This window comes from Castor canadensis, chromosome 11 (genome assembly GCF_047511655.1).
Source record: "Castor canadensis chromosome 11, mCasCan1.hap1v2, whole genome shotgun sequence".
NCBI classification, from domain to species: Eukaryota; Metazoa; Chordata; class Mammalia; order Rodentia; family Castoridae; genus Castor; species Castor canadensis.
The window spans coordinates 131,747,460-131,771,491 of NC_133396.1; the positions used below are offsets into that span (position 1 = coordinate 131,747,460).

The window sequence follows — 24,032 nt, forward strand, 5'->3', positions numbered from 1 at the left end:
TACCCCTCCAAATTCTCATCTCTTAGTCCCCAGGCTTAGCCTATGAGAGAACAGGAGTAAAGGAATATTACACAAAGTACCTGCTGTCACATTTTTCTGCTGCAGTGCTCAGCAGTGTACACCCATGTGTGAGCACGATCCCGAATGTGACCTCAGTTTCTCATTTCTCAATTTTATGTAAGTAGAATATTACACACATAACTTTGCTGCTTTCCATGCTTTGAAGATTGCTCTGTGTAGATACAGAAGGCTGATGTCAGCTTCTTTCAAGTATTTATTCATCAGTTCTTTGTTTCCTAGTCATTTGGCTGAAGTTTTCAGTTTCATCATTAAAAACCATGTAAAAGCAATGTTCCTGTCACATTGCTTGCATTTGTGATTGTCCCGCCAGGACATACACCAGGTGCACTGTGGGTAGAGGATGGGCATCTCTGACTTCATTAGCTATCGCTCACCTGTTCTGCAAGGGCTGTATGTGACATTTCCTGTTTGTCTACATATTTGCCACCTGTTGGTGTTGGTAGAGATTTAAATTTTGGCAATATGATGATTTTAAAATGTTATACAATCTCAGTTTGCGTTTCTCCCAGTAAGTAGCTGTTATCAGACTTTTTTTTTTTTTTTTTTTTGGTACTGAGGTTTGAACTCAGGGCCTTTTGCACTTGCTAGGCAGGCATTCTACCACTTGAGCCACACCTCCAGCCTTTACCAGGCATTGTGGCTTTTTTGTGAACTCAGTTTTCTTTCTTTCTTTCTTTTTCTTTTTTTACCATGCTACACACCTCTGTCTTCAAACATGGCCTTCTTGCTTTTGATAGAATTAGCTAAAGACCAAGCTGATTGATTTTATGCTTTGGCAATACCATACTGAAATTAATTTTTGATTTTTTTGCAGCACTGGGGTTTGAACTCAGGGCCTACATCTTGAGCCACTCCACCAGCCCTTTTTTGTGTGATGGGTTTTTGTGAGTTAAGATCTCACGAATTATTTGCCTGGGCTTGGCTTTGAACTGTGATCCTACTGATCTCTAAATCCTAAGTAGCTGGGATTACAGGCGGGAGCCACTGGTGTCTGGCAAATTTTATTTAAACAGTTTTTCTTTTTCTTGTGGTACTGGGGCTTGAACTCAGGGCCTCATGCTTGCTGGGCTTGCTAGGCAGACACTCTACCACTTAAGCCATTCCACCTGCCCTAATTTTTGTTAGAGGCAGGGTCTCGCTATGTAGTCTATCAAACTCTTCATCCTCCTGCTTTAGCCTCCCAATAGCTGGCAAGGGCTGGGATTATAGTCACACACTGTTGTGCCTGGTCTAAAATTAATTTTGTAGAGATAGGTTTCTTTTTCTTTCTTTTTTTTCTTTTTTGTGGTACTGGGGTTTGACCTCAGGGCCTCGTGCTTGCTACTCTGCCAGTCTGAAATTAAGTTTTTAAATTTCATTTTCTCTTCAGAGATCAAGAGCCATGAATTTATAATGGAGCAAGAGAAGCCAGGCTCTTGACCATCTTCCTTCTGAGTGGGTAGCAGCTTCTGAAGGAACTTAAACATCAGAACCCCAGCATAAGGTTTTGCTCTGAGTTCTGTCTCTGGTTCCTCTTCTAAACTGAAGTTAGATGGATGCAGCAGAAAACTACCTAGTGAACAAAAACTACAAAACCGACCTGACCTTAACTTTGCATCTGCCCTAAAATAACGCTTTTCAGTCCCTTATTCCTGTTAGTGGATTGTTTTAAAGCCTATTCCCAAGGAGATGAATTTGATTCTTTCTCCAGGTTTCTTTGGCCCTCTATTACTTTAACTGCAGGCTTACATTTTCTGAAGTACGTCTGCAGGGAGGCCAGGCGGAGCACATTAAGAGAACCAGCCTGGCACGGCTAAGTAACCCAGGAAGAGCATTCTTGTTGTGCCGTGCGTGCATTCAAAGGACCATTTTAGTTATTGCTGTAATTAGTTCTGATTCAAGTATTCCACTCAGAATGAGGTTCCTAGATTGAAAGTGGTCACATGCAGGTTGGCAGTGGTGGGGCGGGGGGGTAGGATGCACATGGCAGACCGAGCCTGAAGGGGAGACGAGGGATGCTTCTATATGCCTCAATTTGTGGCATTTCTGATTTTTATACCGACATTAAACTTGGTCAAGCTGAAGTCCATTTGCTCTAAGAGAGGATAATGCACACTTATTCCCCTGCTTTCTGAAAAGCAGACTGAAGCAGGAGGTGGCACGGGCCTGGAGCAGGGTACAGTGACATCTGTGTGATGAAGTGTCAGTCTCATAGGGCTTACAAGTTGGAAGAGAAGAAGCATGTTTTGTCTGCTTAGCTCTAGGTGAAATGACATTGACCGCTGACTGAAGATACAAGCGCATAGACGGCACATCCAGAAGAGGCTAAAAGACCCACAAGTCTTTCTTAAATCACAAACAGGGCTGTTTGTAAATTGATGAGTCAGCAGAATATTTACCAGGGACCCGGGGATGGGTAGGACATTAAAGGTGTAAAGATAAATAACACAGCACTCCCTTCCTGCAAGGAGTTCATAGCATCAGAAAGGAGACAAATCAAAATTGTTTTCACACCAACATGGTAAAGGGGTGTTTGGAAAATGTCCTGTGGGAGTTTGGAGGGACATTCATGCTGCCTGGAACAGCATTCTGGAAGGTTAGAAAAGGTATCAGAGTGGAAATTGCCTCTTGAGCTGACACGCAAAGGATACCAGGAAATCTCTAGGTTGATGGTGCACCGTGTAGGTGGTATTCTAGGGGATGGATGCTCACGATTCAAGGTTTGGTGATGTCAAAGAGCTCATGCATTTAGAAAGTAAGAAGCTTCCTGAAGCTGGAGTTGGTAAGAGAGCTAATGGGCAACAGTGAGTAAGGGAGGAGGATCTAGACCTTGAAAGTAGGTGACATTAGGGAGTTTGGACTTCGTCATATATGCAGAAGGAGAATGGTTTTGGATTTTAAGAGAAGAATGACATTTAGACCTGCCATTTTCTGGTGGGTTGTTAATAATGAAGAATAGAGCCGGGTGCTGGTGGCTCACACCTGTAATCCTAGCTACTCAGGAGGTAGAGATCAGGAGGATCGAGGTTCAAAGCCAGTCCCAAGCAAATAGCTTGTGAGACCCTATCTTGAAAAAACCCATCACTGAAAAGCACTTGTGGAGTGGCTCAAGTGGTAAAAGCACCTGCCTAGCAAGCATGAGGCCCTGAGTTCAAACCCCAGTACCACCAAAAAAAGAGAGAAGAGAATAGAATAGCATTGTGGAGACTGTATAGGGAGGTGTGAGGTAAGGCAGAAGGGAGGACTTATTTTAAGGACATTAAAGAATGTAATTATAGTGTGGATAAGGCCCAAGGAAACAGAAAAAGCAAGGAAAACTGCCAGATTTATGGCATGGGAGATGCGTGGGCTGGCAGTGTTAGATAGAAAAAGTCCAGTTTTATGGGAGTTCAAGGTTGAAGATGCAACGTTTGATACTGTATGAGATATCCAGGTGGAATGCCTACTTACTAATTAGAAGTGTATTTGTAGAACTGAAATGAGATGTCCATGCTGAAGATAGTTTTGGGAGGTGATCAGCCTTCTAGGTAGCAGATGAAACTTTGAGAAAACAATCCACGTTACAGTTCAGAGAACACACACACACACACACACACACACACACACACACACACAATGATTGAGACAGGAAACATAAAAATAAGTTACTACCAAAATTCTGGATTAAACACAAGTGATAAAATAGGCAGGTGTACATAAGGCAGAATGACACCATGAGGTTTGAAGGTAAATGGATGCAATTGGAGGACATCATGTTAAGTGAAGTAAGCCAGGCTCCAAAAGACAAAGGTCGCATGTTTTCTCTCATAAGTGGAAGATAGATCCAACAGAAAAATATGTACACAAAACCAAGCATGATCATGTACACATTTATAAGTGGAGTGTGTTTGTAATAGTGGAACTACTCCATGGAACTAGGGGGAGGAAGGAAAAGAAAGGAGAATGACAAAGAGTCAACAACATCACGAAAGGTAACATCTGTGCAGGTAGAGGATAGAAGGCTATGTATTGAAAGCTGTTGACTATGGGAGTGGGAGGGAAAGGGTAAGGGAGAGAAACAGAGGGGCTTGAACTGACCAAAGTCCAGTGTATTCACAGCTGGACTGCATTGAGAACCCCCTTTGAACATTGACTCTGGCATTGATGATGAAAGACAGGACTGTAAGATAGGTACAGTGTGTATGGGGGAGTACTTGAAGGAGGGGGGAGGGTGAATGGAGTGGATGAAGGTGAGGGAATATGGTAAATGGGCTTCATATACATACACAAAATAGAACAATAAAACCTCTTGCAGTTGTTTTCAGTGGGGTAGGGAGGAGGTTGCAGGGGTGGGGTGGGGGAGATTGGCAGGGGCGACCTAACCGATATACAGTGTAAGGTTATTGGGAATTGTCACAATGAGTCCCCCCTGTACAATGAATATATCCTAATAAAAATGAAAAAAATAGGGGGGACATAAATGTTCGTGTGGTTTTATGTGTTTGCATTGTTCAGTAATAGAACTATTTGTTAGTTTTATATTTTAAATCATATATGAATATAAAGTATCAATGTGAATATTAACACACAAATGTCACCTGATTTTAGCTTGTGGTAACAGTAGACTCCCTTGTAGGAAAAAAAAAATCTGCTGAGCACATTTGAAGAATTTGGCTAAATATTGAAAAATCAATTTAAAGGTTTTGAAGAACTAGCAAAGCAGGATTTATCTGTCTGTCTGTCTATCTATCTATGGATAGCATTTTTTTTTTTTTTGGTGGTACTGGGTTTGAACTCAGGGTCTCATGCTTACTAGACAGGTGCTCTACCATCTGAGCCATGCCCCACTCCCTAGCCCTCTTTCTTCTACATGTTCTCACATACACAAACAACAACATTTAAAATCAGGGAAATGCAAACTAAAGCAAGCTGTCATTCATTCTCACCAGTTAGGTAGAAATGAACAGCGGACCTTCCAGCTCCTGGTGATGTTTCTGGTGCAGCCACTCTGGAGGAAAACTGGCCATATGGTTACTCAGATCTGCAGCCTCTGTATACTCTAGAGCAGCAACTCTCAGAATGTGACCTTGAACTGTTGGTGGCCCCTGAGACTTGTGAGATGACAATTTCCATAATGATGTCATGAAGATAATGATTTTCACACTTTCATTTCTCCTCAGATACAGTGGCATTTTCCAGAAACTACAGGATAGATGGTGACATCATTGCCATGATGGCTAACATATTGCATTCTGGGAATTGTTATGCTGTAAAAAATTCTGTTTGTTTATTTATTTATTTATTTGTAGCACTGAGGTTTGTACACAGGGCCTCACGCTTGCTAGGCAGGTGTGCTCTACCACTTGAGTTACTCCACCAGTTCTTTTTGGTGATGGATTTTTTTTTTTTTTTTGAGATAGAGTCTCCTGAACTATTTACCTGGGGCTGACTTCAAACCACGATCCCCCTGCTTTCTGCCTCCTGAGTAGCTAGGAATACAGTGTGACCATCTGTGCCTGGCAAAAGGTTGTGATAAGTATTGGTAGAGATAATCCATACAGAAGTTCTTTGAGGTCCTTAGTAGTTTTTTTGATTTTTGTTGTGCTGGGAATCAAACCCAGGACCTCACAAGCCAGGCAAGCACCTACCACTGAGCTACATTCCCTGCCCAGGCCTGAGTAATTTTTAGTGTGTAAAGCTGTCTTAAAAAGAAATTCTCATTCATGTGCACAGAGAAATGTAGAAGAATACTCACTGCAGCATCTTCTTAGAGTAAAACACTGGGAACAGATTAAATGTTTATCAGGAGGAGAAAAATAGAAATTGTTTTGGATTGCTACAAAATAATGTTAAAAAATTGACAAAAAACCCAAGTTGTACAAAGATATGTACAGCTTATATCACAAAGTTTTATTATATGTGTAGATAGTTTTTTTAATTGCATATTCACTGTAAAAATATGCATGAGAACGACGAATACCAAAATCCAGACTGTGCTTATCCCTAGGAAGGAGGCATGAGAAGCAACGGTGTGACTGAGACATACCCAAGAGAATTCTGTAACAGTTATACTTAGTTTCGTTAAGAAAGATCTGACAAATCTGTGTGATGGCTTTTGGTATTTTTCATATTTTACTTTGTATTTTTCTGTGCTCTTAAATTAGATCATAATAGAATTAATCTGAAAATTATGAAAGAGCCAGTGAAAGAATCCTGGGAAGCCAGTCTTGAAAGGCAGATTTTTAGTAAGAAAGGCCAGGAAATAGAGAAATCTGTAGAGCAATTTGGGGCAGAGAGCCCAACCTGGGGTTGGGTGGGGGTCGGGAGATGAGGGGGTGGGAGGGGGTGGCTGATGGCCCAGCCAGAGGCTGCTGAGTGGTGAAGTAAGCTGGGGGCTGGACACAGGAGGGAAAGGCAAATGGTTGACTGATGATTAGGAGGCTTGGGGAGCAGGTAAGGCTGGAGGTGGGGTTGCTGCTGCAGCTGCTGGTGAGATGCTTGCTAACTGTTCTGGGAAGGATAAGTAGGGAGGTTAGTAGACTAGATAGAAGGGCTGGAGAGCCCCACGCAGTGGAGGAGCAAGCAGAAGGAGAGTGAACAACAGGTGAGGTGGAAGGGCACTGCATAAAGGATTTGGGGAGATTAAGATTCCATAGGTGACAGTTCCCAGTGTCTTCAGACTCCTGGTTTGGCAGGCAGATTTGTTGTTGTGGAGGTAGAGGCCCTGCTGGAAGGTTAAGGTGGAGGCAGTGCAGGGCGATGGTGCTAAGTGCAGCTCAGGGGTCAAAGCCTGAGATGCTCTCTGAGGTCATAATTTTCCCCAGAGTCACTGAGGGATTCTAAGCCCCATTTTCTCACCTGTCAAGTGAGGCTAATTGAGGCCCATGCCTCATGGGATTGGTGGGAAGTTTAGACAAGACTCCTCATAGAAGCGCTTGCCCTAGGCTTGGCAGGCACAGGGGCTCAGGAACTTCTAGCTGGGGTTTCCATTGGTTTTTAATGCTTTCATGAAGTAAAGAGAGGAAAACTAAACTGGCTGCCAAGGTCATCAGTGACTTTGGGCAATGATCTTAAAACAGGTACTTGAGGACTGGGGGTGTGGCTTAAGTGGTACAGTGGCTGCCCAGCAAGCACAAGGTCCTGAGTTCAAACACCAAACCAAACCAAACCAAACCACAGCAAAAGAAGTAACAACCTCCCAAACAAAACAAACCCCAACCAACCAACCAACCAACCAAAACAACAAAATCCAGGTTATTTGAAATTGACAAGGAGAAGCTGGTCTAATATAGCATGAACTTCAGCTTTCAGATAAAGATGCAAGAACAGTAGTGTGAGTAGCACACAGCTGGTCCGAGAATACTGACTCTTCCTTCCTGATGTAGAGTTGAGAGAGAGAGAGAGAGAGATAAATAGGTAGATACATAGATAAACAGACAGACAGAGACATTGGAACACTGATGGGAGCATGAGAGTCCTATGTTGTACACACAGAATTGTCTGAGGACCAGAGTAGAACAGAGTGAGTGGCCAAGAGGACTTGCATTTGGGTATGACCTGAGAACACAGAAGGGTAACTGGGACAGAGAAAAGGACCACTAAGAGCTGCTTGGCTTGTTATGTTACCGTTATCTTGCGCCTACCTGTGTTCTAGTGACATGAAATCCTGTTTACTGAGATTACAATTTCTGGAGCTACATTCCACACAAGGGATGAAAGAGGTCTATAGGGAGAGACAGGTCAGTAACTACAGGCTGGCATAGGAAGGGGAGGATGGCTTTCATTCACTAACTGGAGTTAGGGAAGGCTTCACAGAGAAAGGGACATTTTAAACTGGGCTTTGACAGATTAAAGAACGGAACTAGGCAAGAATGGTAAAATAGAATGCTTGAAAATAACACAATCATGGATGGCTCAAAAATACTGATAAAATGACTGGTTTGGTGAAAATTGGTGTGCAACAAGACAAATATGAGCCTGGAACTCTCCTTTTTCTAAGGTGGTCATGGGGTTTGAACTCAGGGACTCACACGTGCACCTCTCCACCAGTCCTGGAATTCTCAATAGGCCATTTCTTTGAGTTGCCTTTACACCAGAAACTTCCTCTCCAAGAGTCGTGCCAGCATCTCGGTCATCTCCTGTGTTCCTACAGCGTCTGTGACGTCTGTTATCCCAGGTCTTGAATATGTTTAAGATGAGTAATTAAAAATTCTAAACCACTAATGCATTGGCTTTTAAGAATCTTCCCCTCTCCACCATCCTATTTTCAGAACCAAACCTGCTTTCAGTGTCCATTCTGGACTGGTGTTTAGGTGAGTGTGGGCCAAGCAGATAATCCATGACACCCACATTATAGAGACCAGTGACAGTGCTGTCTGATTTATGTGAGGGCATTGTGGTTTATGATACCACAATGATGGAATAAGGCTTTTATAGCCAAGCCCCAAAGACAAAGCCTTTTATTTATGTATGTGTGTGTTTGTTTATTTCAGCAATCCATTTATCCTTATACTGATTCAATTTGAATGTTTGGAGTGGTCACTAGTAGCTGTACTTTTATAAAAATACTTCTCAAGTGATGGAATTATGAACCAAAACAAACTCAGTTGTTGGTTTCAAAACTTATTTTCTGAGATCTCTGTAAAAACTGCCTGATGCCAGAGGGTTAAGTTTTCTTTCACTTGCAGTTTAGTTAAGCTCCTTCCAAGAGTGAGAGCGATACATTTAAGTTTGTCACAATGTGTGTCTTCCATTATAATTTTTTGTCGGGTTTGCCAAGTCAATAGGCAAATAAATATTTGCGTTTTAGAAAAGTAATTTATGATGGTATTTGTGGCAGGTTATACCCCTTTTAGCTCCTGTCTGCCTTGTTCCATAACCTAACACCATTCACGCTTCCTACTGCAGACAGCAAAAGAGAGGCCACCGTCTGGGCCACTGTCTTCTCACTGCACTCCCCTCACCTGCACCTCTTTGTCATTTCCTGTCCTGATGAAGGATTTATCAATCTGGGCTGTGGCTTGTGTGTGTGTGTGTGTGTGTATGTGTGTGTGTGTGTGTGTGGCTTTTAGAGGCAAGGTCTTGTTATATAGCCCAGGCTGGCCTTGAACTCTCTATCCTCCTACCTCAGCCTCCCCGTTGCTGGGATTGCAGATGTGCACCACTATACCTGGCTTTACCACCTTTCTTGAGGAGTGAATTGCTTTAATGAGCTAAAAGAATCCTGGCAACGTCCATCCTCTCACCCTCTAGGACTTGCTGGCCCATTGCAATTGGGCTTCCAGCCTAAGCCCTCTGGAGACACGTGTCTCTTGTCCTCTCTCAGGTTATCAGCAGTCTGTCCTATTAGTAAATCCAACGGGTGCTTCCCAGGACTCCTTTGTATCTCCCTGTTAGCAATGGGACTACCGTCCTTTCCTTCTAGAAACCCTTTCCAGCTTCGGGCTCTCTTGATCTGGTTCTTCTTCTTTTGCCAGCTCTCCCCTGTCTTCTTTGAGGGTTCACCTTTTCCCACACAGCTACTGACTGCTGGAGAATATGAATGTTCTCTCTTGAACTACTATACACTCACGTATGGAAATGACAAAAAAGAGACCCGATGAAACTATCCTAAGAAAAAAGGAAGGGGGAAAAAGAGAATGATAGAGGACGCTTTTGGGGATGTCACAGTGTACCCCCTGTATAACAATAATATGATAATAAAAATTAAAAACAAAAACAAACAAATTTCTCTTCTACTCTCTCTTTATTACGCTCTATGCTCTCTTTAGCCTACTGGCATATGACTAATTGTCAGGCAGGAGAGATTCCTCGAAGGAAAAACCAGGAGCTGTAGCCAGAAAGAGGAAAATGGGTGCTGGAAGTAGATACTGGCAAGTAAAAAGTAAACCACAACAACAAGAAGCGAGAAGCCCACCACAGTGGTGGCCTGACCATTATTTACAATCTGTCATCCAGATGTCTATCATGTTCTCTCTCGGCTGCCTCACATCCAACAGTTCTGAGACCGTGTTCTGCCTTTTATCACCTCCGTGGTTTTGAACCAACACTCATTGAGAATTTTTGCTTTTCTCCCAAGGGAAAACCTACCCACTTAAGACCCACGGCTCTCTCTCTTCTGGAAAACCAAAATTAAGTTTTTCCTTTTGTGTGTTCTTGTAATTCTTTGCTTCTCTCCGTGTGCACTCACTGCACATTTCTTTAAGTGTAGCTACTTCTGGTTTGTACCCCAAGCCCCTCCCTACTGGAATGTAAGCTCCGCAGGACAAGGACTACAGCTCGTTCTCTTTTATCTCTCATAGGACCTAGCACGAGGCCAAGTTCACAGCTAATTTCTAGTGAGTGATAAGTTGGCGTATTGGAACTTCAAAGAATTAAAAATTACTTAATGAAGGAAAAGAAGATTTTTTTTTTAACACCAAGTTATTCAAATAATGAAGCCAGTCAGAAATAACCACAGAGTTGAGATTTCCAAGACCTACTATGGTGTAACCAGGGCCCCTTCTGTTTCATATCATTACATGGAGAAGATATCCTAATCCTAAATATTGTGAGTTTTCCCCTAGTCTGGCTTTATCTTCAGTAGATGACCTGCCCTTTGGTTGTTTGTGTTGGTCAGTCCCGAGCCTCATGTCCTAAACAGATGCAAACAATTATGGAATAAATTCTCTAAACAAGCGAGTTCTAGGAAAATAAAATCACCACTGATAATTTGGAAAGAATACTGATGACCTTGAGGCTCAAAACAATGCAGTCCCAGCCTCCTGCTGGTATTATTTATGAAAGCGCTCATCCTATAAGTCACAGGGGAGGGGACGGCCCGTGTTTGTACACTGGAGGCCGTGCACTTTCCCAAGGATGGATTTGGAGAACATCACCACGCTTATCTTTTTCTAAACACCGTGTATGTTTGAGGTGAATGTGACCCTAGTTTTTCCTTCTCCCGAGTCAGTTCTGCTTAGAGGTTTTGGGGATAATCATCTTGATGAAAGCCACTTTTAATCTGAATGTAAGACCCTTACGAACCCTGGAGTTTCACATTGGGCATGCTCAGCGGTGACTCACAGAAAGCTGCTCCTCTGACATTAGCAGTGGGAAAGGGACAGATGGGGACGGTGTCACAGATCCTTTGAACATTATGGCCCTCCACTCTGTGTGTTGAGCACTTCAGTCTCCATGCAGCTCTGGACTTTTTTAGACCCGGCCTCTCAAGCCTTCTTCCTTGACACGTAAGCATCACAATTTTTAAGTCCACAAGGCTTCAACAATCGTAAGCTTACCTTCCAGCCAAAAGGGGAGCAAGGCTTCAATAGAGCATATTTACAGAACAAAATAAAGTGGAGCGTGGGGTTCTGGCTGTTAAGATGATGTCTGCGCAAGGCAGTTTTTCTTCCTCATTGGCTTTAATGTCTTTTTCTCTTTCTGATAACTGAAGTTCATCCCTTTCTCTTGCTGCCTAAATCTCTTTATGAGTATGTGTTCCTGTGTTGTCTGAGTCGGAAAGACTCAAGCAAGAATGATTTGTCCTATTCTAAGACTGTGCTTTTTATGGCATAGAGTACTTTGGGAAACATAGTACAGCAAATGCACATATGCAGGACACTTAGGTCATGCTTGACTGTTTTATATAGGGAATCTTTTTTTTTTTTTCTAGCTCTAGGGTTTGAACTCAGGGCCTCACACTTGCTAGGCAGGCACTGTACTACTTGAGCCACTCTGCCAGTCCTACAGGGAATCTTTGCTTTACTAAATTACTTAGCCAGATTTTTGTTGAAAAGGGAGCTCTCCTAGTGTTCTCTACTGACATAATTACTTCCTGGAAAGTCTGGGTAGAAGAAAAATGTTGGGATACTCTATTAATGGGGTTGCCAGATAAGGTGTCTAGTTAAATTTGTATTCAGATATGTGACAATTTTCCAGTGTATAGATATGTCCCAAGTATTGCATACACATTTATACTGAACAAGTTATTTATTTGTGTGAAATTAAAATTTAACTACTGTCTTGTGTTTTTATTTATTAAATCTGGCAACCCTACCAGGGCAGAAGAAAATCTTAAAAAATGTTTATTTTCCGGATATGTGGCACACGCTTGTAATCCCACAGTAGGAGGATCTCACGTGTGGGGTCAGCCTAGGCTGCATAGTGAGACTCTGTCTCAAAAAAATGAGCCCCCCCAAACAAACAAAATAATTCACTCAAAAGTATTTATTAAACATTTCTCCAAAAGGTTGCAATTTGAAGCACATTTTTTTATGTAACATTTCTCCTTTTTGCATCAGCTAAGATGACCTGTGTTATGTGACCTATGCAAAACTTCTTTGTGAACTAAAGGCATGTGTACAAGGACTGTGTGCCTGTGCATTAGGAAGAAAGCATGTGCTGGGGGCGTGACTCAAATGGTAGAGCACCTGCCCAGCAAGTGCAAGGACCTGAGTTTAAATCCCAGTACTGCCAAAAAGAAAAAAAAAAAAGGAAGAAAGCAAGATTCAAGAGTGTAACACTCATGAGTATGACAACGAAGGCTGTCAGGAGGATGTGAGAGCTATTGTTTTTTCTTCTTTGTTTCAGACTTCTCAACTCCCAGGTTACGTTCATTTTTTGCGGGGAGGGGATTGTTTATTATAGTGCATTATTGCAGGATGAACTGAGTAATAAACTTGCCATTGAAGTCCAACCTGTGGATTCCAAGCCCTTATATGATTTGGCGTTCCCTGCCTCTCCTTTCTCTGATTGCGCTGATGCAAACCTTTTTACACGAACATGTACACGAAATGAGTTGAATTGGAGCTGAGTGAGAGCAAGAAAAAGAAAAAAGAGTAGAAGCAGAGAGAGGAGACATCACTGTGGAAGGGCGCTGGCTCTGAATTCCTAGTGCCCCTTCAAGGTCAAAATCAAGGTCACCTTACCAAACCTCTGGTGGTTGTCATTTCTGTTCACACACTTTATTTTTTTATTTTTTTTTTGTTGTTGCTATCCTGAGATTGTTTTTTTTTTTTCTTTTTTTTTTCCTTTTTCTTTTATTATTCATATGTGCATACAAGGCTTGGTTCATTTCTCCCCCCTGCCCCCACCCCCTCCCTTACCACCCACTCCGTCCCCTCCCTCTCCCCCCCCTCAATACCCAGCAGAAACTATTTTGCCCTTATCTCTAATTTTGTTGTAGAGAGAGTATAAGCAATAACAGGAAGGAACAAGGGCCTTTCTGCATCACCTCAGGCCTCCTTGGTAGACTGATTGGTGTGGATGTAAGAACAGAGCAGCAGAAGAGAAAATCAGGACAGTGCAGGCAGAGAAGCAGGGAGAGTCAGAGAGGGTTATTTTAAACCTTTTCTTAAACTTTTCAGGGAAGAAATGAAATGGAAATAAGTACCCCTTCCCCCACCAATAAGCACAAGTCCCAAGGTGTTGTGTCATCTGCCGATTCTTCCCAGGTCTTGCCAATGACCAATTCAATAAACAAAGTTGTGACAAATGAAACAATTCTTAGAACTGGCCTAATGAAATATGTTGTCAAGCAGCTAAGGGAAGGCTATTATCCAACCCCACATTTCTGGAGAAGTGAAAAATTAATATTTTGAAATATTGAGACGAGTGACGTGGTTTTGGCCAATTTTTTAATGATAGATAGTTTTTTTTTCATTTTAAAAATGTCCAACATAGATTCAGTCTACTATCTTTTAAGCTTCTTATGTCGCTGCTTAGCTGTGTACAACATACAAGTGATATTAAAGGAAGTGTCAGCACAGACAGCTCCATTCCTAAGAAGAGGTTAACAAACATCCAACTTAAGAGCCCAAAAACATCTGCAAAAATTGCAACAAGCTTGCCAAAAGAGTGTCACTAATATTACAGTCTTTATAGAGAGAGTGGACACACTTTCTTTTTTCTTCTTCTTTTTTTTTTTTTGGTGGTATTAGGGTTTGAACTCAGGGCCTTGCAGGTGCTCTACCACTTGCACCACACCCCCTGCCCTTTTTTGCTTCAGTTATTTTTCAGATAAGGCCTTGCTTTTGGTTCAGGGCCTCCTTCCAACGTCTCTGTTGTCTGGGATTACAGACAAATGACACCTGGCTTGTTTGTTGAGATGGGGTCTTGCTAACTTTTGCCCAGTCTGACTTCAAACCAGCCTCAAACTATGATCCACTGATCTCTGCCTCCCAAGAGCTGGGATTAAAGAAATGAGCCACTGTGCTGGCCAAAGAAACACTTTCTTTCTAATAGAAAAAAATGAATATGAATCAAGGTATCCTAGATGTACACATTTTGGAAGAGCCTGGTAAATTAGGACCCAATCATGATTGTATAGCATTTGACCCAAATAAATGCTGCAAGTGTTTGGTACTGTGTAGCTTAGCACACTCTGGCACAGAAACGTGCCTGGAAGTTCTGAATATAAGATACAGCATAGCCTGTCTACAGCTAGGAACTCACTCTAAATTATATCAGTTCCCCAAATGTTCTACACTGTTCAGAAACTGTGAAATCCTGCACACAGGCGGATTCTTCCCCAGTCCCTCTGGTCATCAGCTGATAGCCCCAGGCATGGGTTTCATGCCGACCTCATTAGCATAGCTTGCATAGCTACTGATGCAAATGACCAGCATTAATGAGTTGGCACTTTCAGAGACAAGGCTAGGAGGGGCCTCCAACCTTTCACTGGGGCTCTGGACAAGTGACCACTTGGCTGTTGGTGATGACTTCAGACAGATTGACCATCCTAGCCCAAGCTGAGATACATCTTTGAGAGCGATCAAGTCCCCAGCTGATGAATTTAACGGACTCATTAGGTAAGTCTACCTCCCCTGAATCGTGTGCAGAAATGCTCTGGGCATTGGAGACGGTCAGGATAGGCAGGCTCAGAGGAAGCTCTGGGATTTGGGAAGTGCTTCCTTGCATTAGCTGTTCTCTTCCCCAAATGCTTGGCTGCAAGCATTGGGCGCCCAGGGCTAGCTCCCCTCTGCCTGCCTGTCAGGCTCTATCTGCAAGCTGGGCCTTGTGCATGCCTGCTGAGGGAGGCAGGCATTTTAAGTGGCCCAAAACGCAGTCAGTTATTGTCTATTATTTATTTACTTGATCTTGAAGTCACAAAAAATTAGATGGGCTGAGATCTGAGGCTTCTCTCTTCTGAGCTGAGTGGGAGATGATGGCTGTGCTGTGAGCTGCATTTTCAGTTCCTCTTCTGCAGCAGGTCTGCCCCAAGCATCCTTCCTGCAGAACTTTGCCCGAGGCACCTGTTTCCCTGCCTCCCTTGACCTTTGTGAATCCTCCTCTGGGATACCTGTTCCTTGACTTTTGTGGATGGTCCAATGTGTCAGTATCTGTGGCAGTGCTTAACTCTGTCTTTCATTTCCAGATAGCCATATGGGAAGATACTCCTGTCCTGGAATGCTTTGATAAAGACATCCGTGTTCTGCCAAATGCTTCTCCTTTGTGCATTTTTCTGGAAATCTTTTGTTCAATTTGTATTGGTGTAAATCACTGCCTCCTAATCTTTTTTTTTTTTTTCCTGGTGATGTTGAGGGTTTTTTTTCTTTCTTTCTTTTTTTTGTCTTTTCTTTTTTGGTCCTGGGATCGAACCCAGAACCTCGCACATACTAGGCAAGTGCTCTACTACAGAGCTACATCCCAGCCCGGTGTTGAGGTTTGAACTCAGGGCTTCGTGCATGGTAGGCAGACACTCTACCACTTGAGCCACACCTCCAGACCTTTTTGCTTTGGTTATTTTTCAGATAAGATCTTGTGTTTTCGCCAGGAGGCCTCAGACTGCATTCCTCCTGATCTCTACCTTCCTAATAATTGGTATTACAGACATGAACCACTGCGCCCAGACTGCCTCCTACTCTTTTTCATGTTGTGGTACACAGAGAAAAATAATACCTTTGTACGTCACACTGGGATGAATTGAAGGGAGTTGAGGGTGCTTATATGAAATCTGTAGGGAAATTTAGTCATATTTATATTAAAATATTATGCAAAGAAAAGAGATTACAAAGCATTAGATTACATTTTTAAAATAATTTTTGATGATAACCTTAAACTTGCTTTCATGACTGTAAGATTTAATATCAGATATTATAGCTGAATGGCTATCTGCAGTTTATTTATTTGGTGGAACTCAGGACTTTGTGCTTGCTAGGCAGGCACTCTACTGCTTGAGCCATGCCTCCAGCCCTTTTTGCTCTGGTTATTTTGGAGGTCGGCTCTTGTTTTTTTCCCCCGGCCAGCCTGGACTCCCGATTCTCGTATTTATTAACCTGCCTTAACTCGGAAAACAGGTGTGCCCCACTGTGCCCAGCTTTTTTCCATTAAGATGGGCTTTTGCAAACTTTTTTGCTTGATCCAGTCTGGAACCACAATCCTTCTGATCTCAGCCTCCTAAGTAGCTTGGAATGACAGGTGCATGCCATTGCTCCCAGCTATTGGTTTAGATGGGGTCTCACAAACTCCCTGCCCCAGCTGGCCTGGAACCACTATCTTCCACATTTTATCCTCTCAAGTAGCTCAGTAGCACAAGCCACTGGTACCTGGCTAGCTATATGCAATTTCTGATCAGGATCTTTCAATAATAGACCCTGAAATTCCTCTTTTTTTTTTGGCTGTACTGGGGTTTGAACTCAGGGCCTTGCACTTGCAAGGCAGGCACTCTATCACTCGAGCCTCTCTGCCAGTCCTGTTTTGTGTTAGGTATTTTTCGAGATATGGTCTCAGGAACTATTTGCCTGGGCTGGCTTCAAACCTTGATACTCTTGATCTCTGCTTCCGGGGTAGCTAGGATTACAGGTTTGAGTCACAGATGCCTGGCTAGATTCTGCAATATTTTTATAGTTGTTACTATAGTAGATTTTCCCTCTCAAATATGTGAAAAACATTGAAACCAGTTTCCACAATTATTAAAAACTGTAACACTTGAATTGTGTTGGAAATAACAGTTTTTCCTCATCTTCCACTTATAAATGTAATGTTGAGATGCCTGGAAGAAGCAAGTGCTATAAATTCTTTTCAAGTCAGGTGTATCAATACAATAATGGAGCAACATTTGTGGAATGTGCTTGCACTGGCTGAGCAAATCACTCGGGTCTGTTTAACAGCAAACAGGCCAACGCACCACTGTGCTGCCTTATACAGGGGCGATGCATTCCAAGAAAGTATGTGAATACTTTCTTGAAACCCCAGATATTCCAAGACTCCAAGGGGATGCCTGAGTCTAGTTTGTGACCAGCCCTTACTTGCAGGGAACAGCTCGATGTCACTCATGTCAGGGATCCCTTGCTGGTCTTTGTATGGGCTCAATGTTTTCTGGTACAACAGGTTGTCATCAGTTGAAATATGTTTTCCTGCCTGTCACCCACAGACTCAATGACTTTTCCATTGTTAAGCCCTGGTTATCCACTGTAGCTAGAATGTTTGCAGTTTGAGTTGCAACAGGAAAACTAACTCAAACTTGTGTGTCCTCATTCATGGTTTCATGGATAGAAGATTCATTGTTAACATAGACCTTCCCAACCGCAGCATAGGATTTTGTTTTGGTTTTCCTAAAGTTAAGACCTTTCACCTTTTCACTTAAAGGATGCACTTCATAGCCTCTCTTTGGCATTTCTGAATTGCCAGAATCACTTTTTTTTGGTGGTGGTGGTGGTAGAACCCAGGAAATCACACATGCTAGGCAAGTGCTCTACCACTAAGCTACACCTCCAGGTCACCAGTGAGTGTCATTACTCTTGATTTTTGGGGCCATTATGAAGAAAAATGAAAGTTGCTCGAATGCTGCTCTGATAACCGAGATGGTAGCATATACAGCTTGGATACTCAACGACGGGATGATTCTTGTTATGAGAGAGACAGAGAGGAGGCAGAGTGAGATTTCATCACAGGATTTACAGCAGTGAATAATTTAAAACCCACAAATTGTTTATTTCTGGTATTTTTCATGTAATATTTTGGGACTGCTGTTAACTGTGAGTAACTGAAACTGTAGAAAGCAAAGCTGTGGATAAGAGAGGATTACTGTATCTGACGTTCGTGTGACAGATTTAAGTAGCTATCTGTCTAGTGCCTGTCAGGAGCCCCCCCCCAACCTCCAGGGAACAAGGGGCTCATGGAGGTGCTGAAGAAGCTTATGCCACACGCTCTGAAGGTGCATTCCCATTGGGACATCAGGGTTCAGGACGGCAGCTGGGCGGACAGGGCTTTAAGCGAACACTGCAGACGGTATCTTGAATCTGCTGCTGCACGTGTAGGACACATGGAAATGCCCACTGGTTTTGCAGTTCTAAGTGACCTCTCTAAAAAGGCGAGCACGTTCTGCAAAATGTAGTTTTGTTATGAAATAATCTAGAGGGCTGGATCCTCCAGGCAGTGGAACTGTTGTTTTATTTATTTTTTGGCTATTTTTGGTGGTTGGTGGAGTGGCTCCACGTGTCAGTTAGCCATCTTTTTGCTTGCACCCCACAGGTATTCTGAGAGGCATAGACTCTTCCCAAGCCCTTCATAATCCTCAGGGGTGCTGCCTAGGGCTGGCGGTCACACGGTTGGGTAGAGACCAGCCTAGCCGTCCTGGGTGCCAAGAGATCCGTTTGTGGTTCGCCAGTATGTTTGGCACAAGCTGTAGTATGAGTCGTGTCTGGAGAGGGGCTGTGTTTCCCACGCCCTGTGCCGCATATATGCTGGACTAGGAGGCCCTATAACCTGCTATGACCCCAAAACCCTGCATTTCTCTACCAATAGGAAAGTTTTGCCAAAGAGACCTTCTCCAGCTGCCTCAGTCAGAGCCATAGGTGAGCTGAGCGTGCCCAACACGGCACTCAACTGTGACCAAGTGAATGGTGAAACTGCAACCTACTGACCGGTGAAAGCTGGCTCAGTTCTTTGGTGGACTCTGAAAACTTTGGGGTGCATGAATCCAGTAGATGTGTCTCTCTTTCTCTCTCTCTCTCTCTCTTTTTTTTTTTGCAGCACTGAGCTTTGAACTCAGGGCCTACACCTTGAGCCTTCCACCAGTCCTTTTTTGTGATGCGTTTTTTGAGATAGGGTCTCACAACCTATTTGCTGGCACTGGCTTCAAACTTTGATCCTCCTGATTTTGCTTCCTGAGTAGCTAGCTAGGATTACGGGCGTGAGCCACTGGTGTCTGTCAACTTCCTGACTCTTGATATACAAGATTCCTGTGGTCATATTGGTATCCACTCCTTTCTTCTGTCAGCAGTGGAAATGTTTGTCTTTCATTCAGGGATACAATTTCCTTCTATGCTGACCACTGCTGTTCATCCCCATCCCTGCCCCTGCTGGGGAGGGGACCCAGAGCCTTGCACCTGTGAGGCAAGATCTCTACCACTGAGCCACACGCCAAGCAGCCACATCCCCAGCTCTCCCTCCTTTTTTTTTTTTTTTTATTGGGACTGGGGTTTGAACTCAGGGTTTCATACTTGCAAAGCAAGCTCTCTACCACTTGAGCCACACCTCTAGTCCATTTTGCTCTGGTTATTTTGGAGAAGGGGTTTCATGAACTATTTGCGTGGGATTGGCCTCAAGCGTCTCAATTAGCTAGGATTACAGATGTGAGCCTCTGGTGCCTGACCCCAGCTCCGTTTTTACTTCTTACAGAATCTCATTTATCTCCTCTTCATCCTGTTTTTAGCTGCTCCATCTTTCTCTGATTCCTTCCCTTCTGCCTACCAGTATTTAGTGTTGTTTTTTTTTCTTACCTAACTCTTCTTCTGCATTGCCCTCCACATCACTTTCCCCATCCGTCATGTTAGCAATGATTCTGAAGTATAATCAACTTCATTCTTCTCACACTTAGATTGGACTTGGTGCTGCACTGAACTGACCTCACTGTAGTTCCCCTGACCCTCCTGTTGTCAAAGTCAAGGTGCATTTCTCAGCTCTTTCCTTATAGACTTGTTTGCTGCACACACCACACTTACCCAGATCTTCTTTGGGGGATCAAAGAGGATCAAGAATTCCTCTACACCCTTCCCATCAAGGAACTTTAATCTCTACTCTGGGGCTGGTGGAGTGGCTCAAGTGGTAGAGTGCCTGCCTAGCAAGCATGTAGGCCCTGAGTTCAAACCCCAGTAATGCCAACAACAACAAAAAAGTCTCTATTCTGGTGTCAGGTCTTAGGAGTTTGGCTTCCTTTTCCCAACACTTGGGGGAATGTGCATGGAGCCTTGAACCATCATGGAAGAAATCTGACCATGTAGAGAGACCCTAAGACACATGCAGAGGGACAGGGGCTTAACTGTGCCCAAGCGAGTCCAGATCAGTCCAGCTGAAGGCCATGGAGTGCTTTCCCTCAACACTAACAGCAGGAGTTGTGCAGCCCCAATCTGCCTTAGTTCCCTCCTGTCCCACAAAACTGAGACATACAACCAGAGTCTCACGTCTCACCTACTGCTTGAGACTCTAATTCATTGCCTTTGGAGGGGTTCCCCTGTCATTCCTCCTCTTCTCTGACTGCCCACCACTCCTTGGTGCTCTTGCTAGGGAATCAGCATGAGTTGTTGCTGTGCCCTGGCAGGTATTCTGTTCCACCTAAATGCTGTCATCCACATATGCATCTTCATTTCTAATGCGTTTTTTTTAAACAAAAACTTTATTTTTTAGAGCAGTTTTAGGTTCACAGCAAAAGCGAGTGAAAGAATTTTGTTCCCCTCGCTGTTTTCTAGGTCTTGCTCTTGTGGTATTACCTCTGTGAAATCTCCTCTGATGTAAATCTTCCTAGACTCAAATTCAAGTTTGTGTTCCCAACATCTCATAGCCTTGTGTCTTCAAAAATTTAACAATATTTTCATTTTCTAATCTGTTTTGTCATGTACCTATCTCTCTTCTTTTTTGCTAGACAAATAAATGCATTAAAAGTGGGGTGTGTCCAATCCATCTCTGGATCTCCTGGGTTCCAACATTGATTTGACAGATTCTGGACTGTGTATGGGTCACATTGTGCTGTCTAAAGGTTTAAAGTTTGCTTTTTTTCTTTCTTTTTTTTTTTTTTTGGCAGCACTGGGGTTTGAATTCCGGGTCTCATGCTTGCTAGGCAGGCGCTTTTACCACTTGAGCCACCCCATCAGCTCCCAGGTCTGCTTTTCTTATGAGACTCAGAGCTCTAAACTTCTGTATCTTTCTGTTTTTTGTACCTTTCAGTATTTCGAGCAATGTCAAGTATACAGCACTTGGCTTATGAATGCTTGTTTTTCAGTTTGAAAGGAAGTTGACTGATCATTGGTAAAATTTCAGTTAAAAGATGAATAAATATTCAGTAGTAGTCATAATCAACTCAAGATCACAGAAAAGTGTCCAAGATTTATTCCCAGTTGTGTGTGTGTGTGCTGTACTGTCAGAAGCATGCCTTCATCTCCCAGTGCATCCTAAAGTTTGGTGATCTTTCACGGGCTTAGGCTGCTTTTGTAGATGGAAATAGATTTCTAATTCTTTGGAACGGTGACTTCTTATGACAGTAGAAATACATTAAGGAAAAAAGAGTTTGAGTCAAAATTCATCTTTAAAGGTCCTCTTTTCTCAGAACATTTGACATTTAAAGCTCATCATCCCCTGCCACTCGATTCTCAGAGCTGACCTCAAGGCTGTCGTCAAAGACGCAGGATTTGGAGGGACAGAGAAACACAGGAAGCCAAAGCGAATGGCAGAGAGGAACAACTTGGGCTCGGTGATGTCAAAGTCAGGCGAAGAGCAGGAGAGAGTGGTGGATGGATCAAAAGGAAAAGGATGAGTAATGACATTTGTAGCAACAGGATGCTCGAGAAGGTAAGAAAGATTGGGCACCAGGCAGTAAGACCCACAGTGGGCGAGGAGGGGAAATGTCTAAAATGACCACTGTGTTCTTTTAATTTGTTAATTTATTTTTTAGATGGGCTCTCACTGTGAAGCTGAGGCTGGCCTTGAACTCATGATCCTCCTGCTTCAGCTTCCCAAGTATTGGAATTAAAGGTATATGTCACCATGCCAGGTTCTTGTAATTTTTTTTTTCCCCGTTGGGCAGGACTGGGGTTTGAATTCAGGGCTTTATGCTTGCAAAGCAGACACTCTACCACGTGACCACACCTCCAGTCCATTTTGCTCTGTTGTTTTGAAGATGGAGTTTCACGAACTGTTTGCCCAGGCTAGCCTTAAACCATGATCCTCCTGATCTCAGCCTTGCAAGTAGCTGGGATTATAGAAGCGAGTCACCGGCACTGAGCTCTTGTAATTTATTTATTTATTTATTCATATGTGCCTGCATTGTTTGGGCCATTTCTGCCCCCTGACCCCTTACTCTTTCTACTCCCCCTCCACTCCCTCACTTCCAGGTAGAACTGTTCTGCCCTCTTCTCTAATTTTGTTGAAGAGAAGACATAAGCAATAATAAGAAAGACAAAGCGTTTTTGCTAGTTGAGATAAGGCTAGCTATACAGAGAGATTCCTAGCATTGCTTCCATGCACAAGTGTATTACAACCCTAATTGATTCATCCCTACCAGACCTCTTCACTAGTTCCTGGTCACCTTCCTATAGTGACCTCTGTCATTTTATGGTTACTATATTAACTCCTCTACAGTGGGCACATCAAACACTTTCAAGTTTTGGGTTTCCTACCTTTCCCTATTGCTCCTATATGCGTTCTCCCCTTAGCATGTGACCCATGTCCAATAATATTACTGCATTTGTTTTAGGTCTAAAGTCGATTTTGGCCTTTTGAGCCTGGCTAACTTCACTTAAGATGATGTTCTCCAGTTCCATCCGTTTACTTGTGAATGACAAGATTTCATTCTTCTTCATGGCTGAGTAAAATTCCATTGTGTATAAATATCACATTTTCTTAATCCATTAATCAGTGCTGGGGCATCTTGGCTGTTTCCATAACTTGGCTATTGTGAATAGTGCTGCAATAAACATGGGTGTGCAGGTGCCTCTGGAGTAACCTGTGTCACATTCCTTTGGGTATATCCCCAGGAGCGGGATTGCTGGATCATATGGCATCTCTATGTTTAGTTTTTAAAGAAGCCTCCATATTGTTTCCCAGAGTGGTTGTACTAGTTTGCATTCCTACCAGCAGTGTACAAGGATTCCTTTTTCCCTACATCTTTGCCAATACCTGTTGTTGGTGCTGTTTTTGATGATAGCTATTCTAACAGGGGTGAGGTGGAATCTTAGTGTGGTTTTGATTTGCATTTCCTGTATGGCTAGAGATGGTGAGCATTTTTTCATGTTTTTTGGCCATTTGAATTTTTTCTTTTGAGAAAGTTCTGTTTAGTTCTGTTGCCCATTTTGTTATTGGTTCATTGATTTTGGGAGAGTTTATCTTAAGTTCCCTGTATATTCTGGTTATCGGCCCTTTGATGTATAGCTGGCAAATATATTCTCCCATTCTGTGGGGAGTCCCTTCACTTTAGATACCATTTATTTTGTTGTGCAGAAGCTTTTTAATTTTATGAAGTCCCATTTGTCCATTCTTTCTCTTAGTTGCTGACTGCCTGGGTTCTATTGAGGAAGTCCTTGCCTATACCTATTTGTTCCAGAGTGTTTCCTGCTCCTTCCTGTACTGACTTCAGAGTTTCAGGTCTGATATTAAGGTCCTTGATCCATTTTGAGTTGATACTGGTGCAGGGTGATAGATGTGGATCTAGTTTCAGTTTTTTGCAGACGGATAACCATTTTTCCCAGCAACATTTATTGAAGAGGCTGTCTATTTTCCATCGTATGTTTTTGGCACCTTTGTCAAAAATAAGTTGGGTTTGGTCCTCTATTCTGTTCCACTGGTCTTCATGTCTGTTTTTGTGCCAGTACCATGCTGTTTTTATTGCTATTGCTTTGTAATATAGTTTAAAGTCGGGTATTGTGATACCTCCAGCATTGCTCTTTTTGCTGAGTATTGTCTTGGCTATTCACAGTCTCTTGTGTTTCCAAATGAACTTTAGCGCAGAGTTTTCAATCTCTGTGATGAATGGCATTGGGATTTTGATGGGAATTGCATTAAACATCCTTTGTTAAATTTAC

At 42.9% G+C, this 24,032-nt stretch overlaps 1 long non-coding RNA gene across 1 annotated transcript; it reads left to right on the top strand.

Annotated features, from left to right (window-relative positions):
- Positions 1-10,910: 10,910 nt before the first annotated feature.
- On the top strand, positions 10,911-22,040 carry LOC141414122 (uncharacterized). The gene is made up of 3 exons (XR_012439211.1): positions 10,911-11,267; positions 14,666-14,828; positions 21,610-22,040. It is a non-coding gene; the product is annotated as an uncharacterized lncRNA (long non-coding RNA).
- Positions 22,041-24,032: the final 1,992 nt, after the last annotated feature.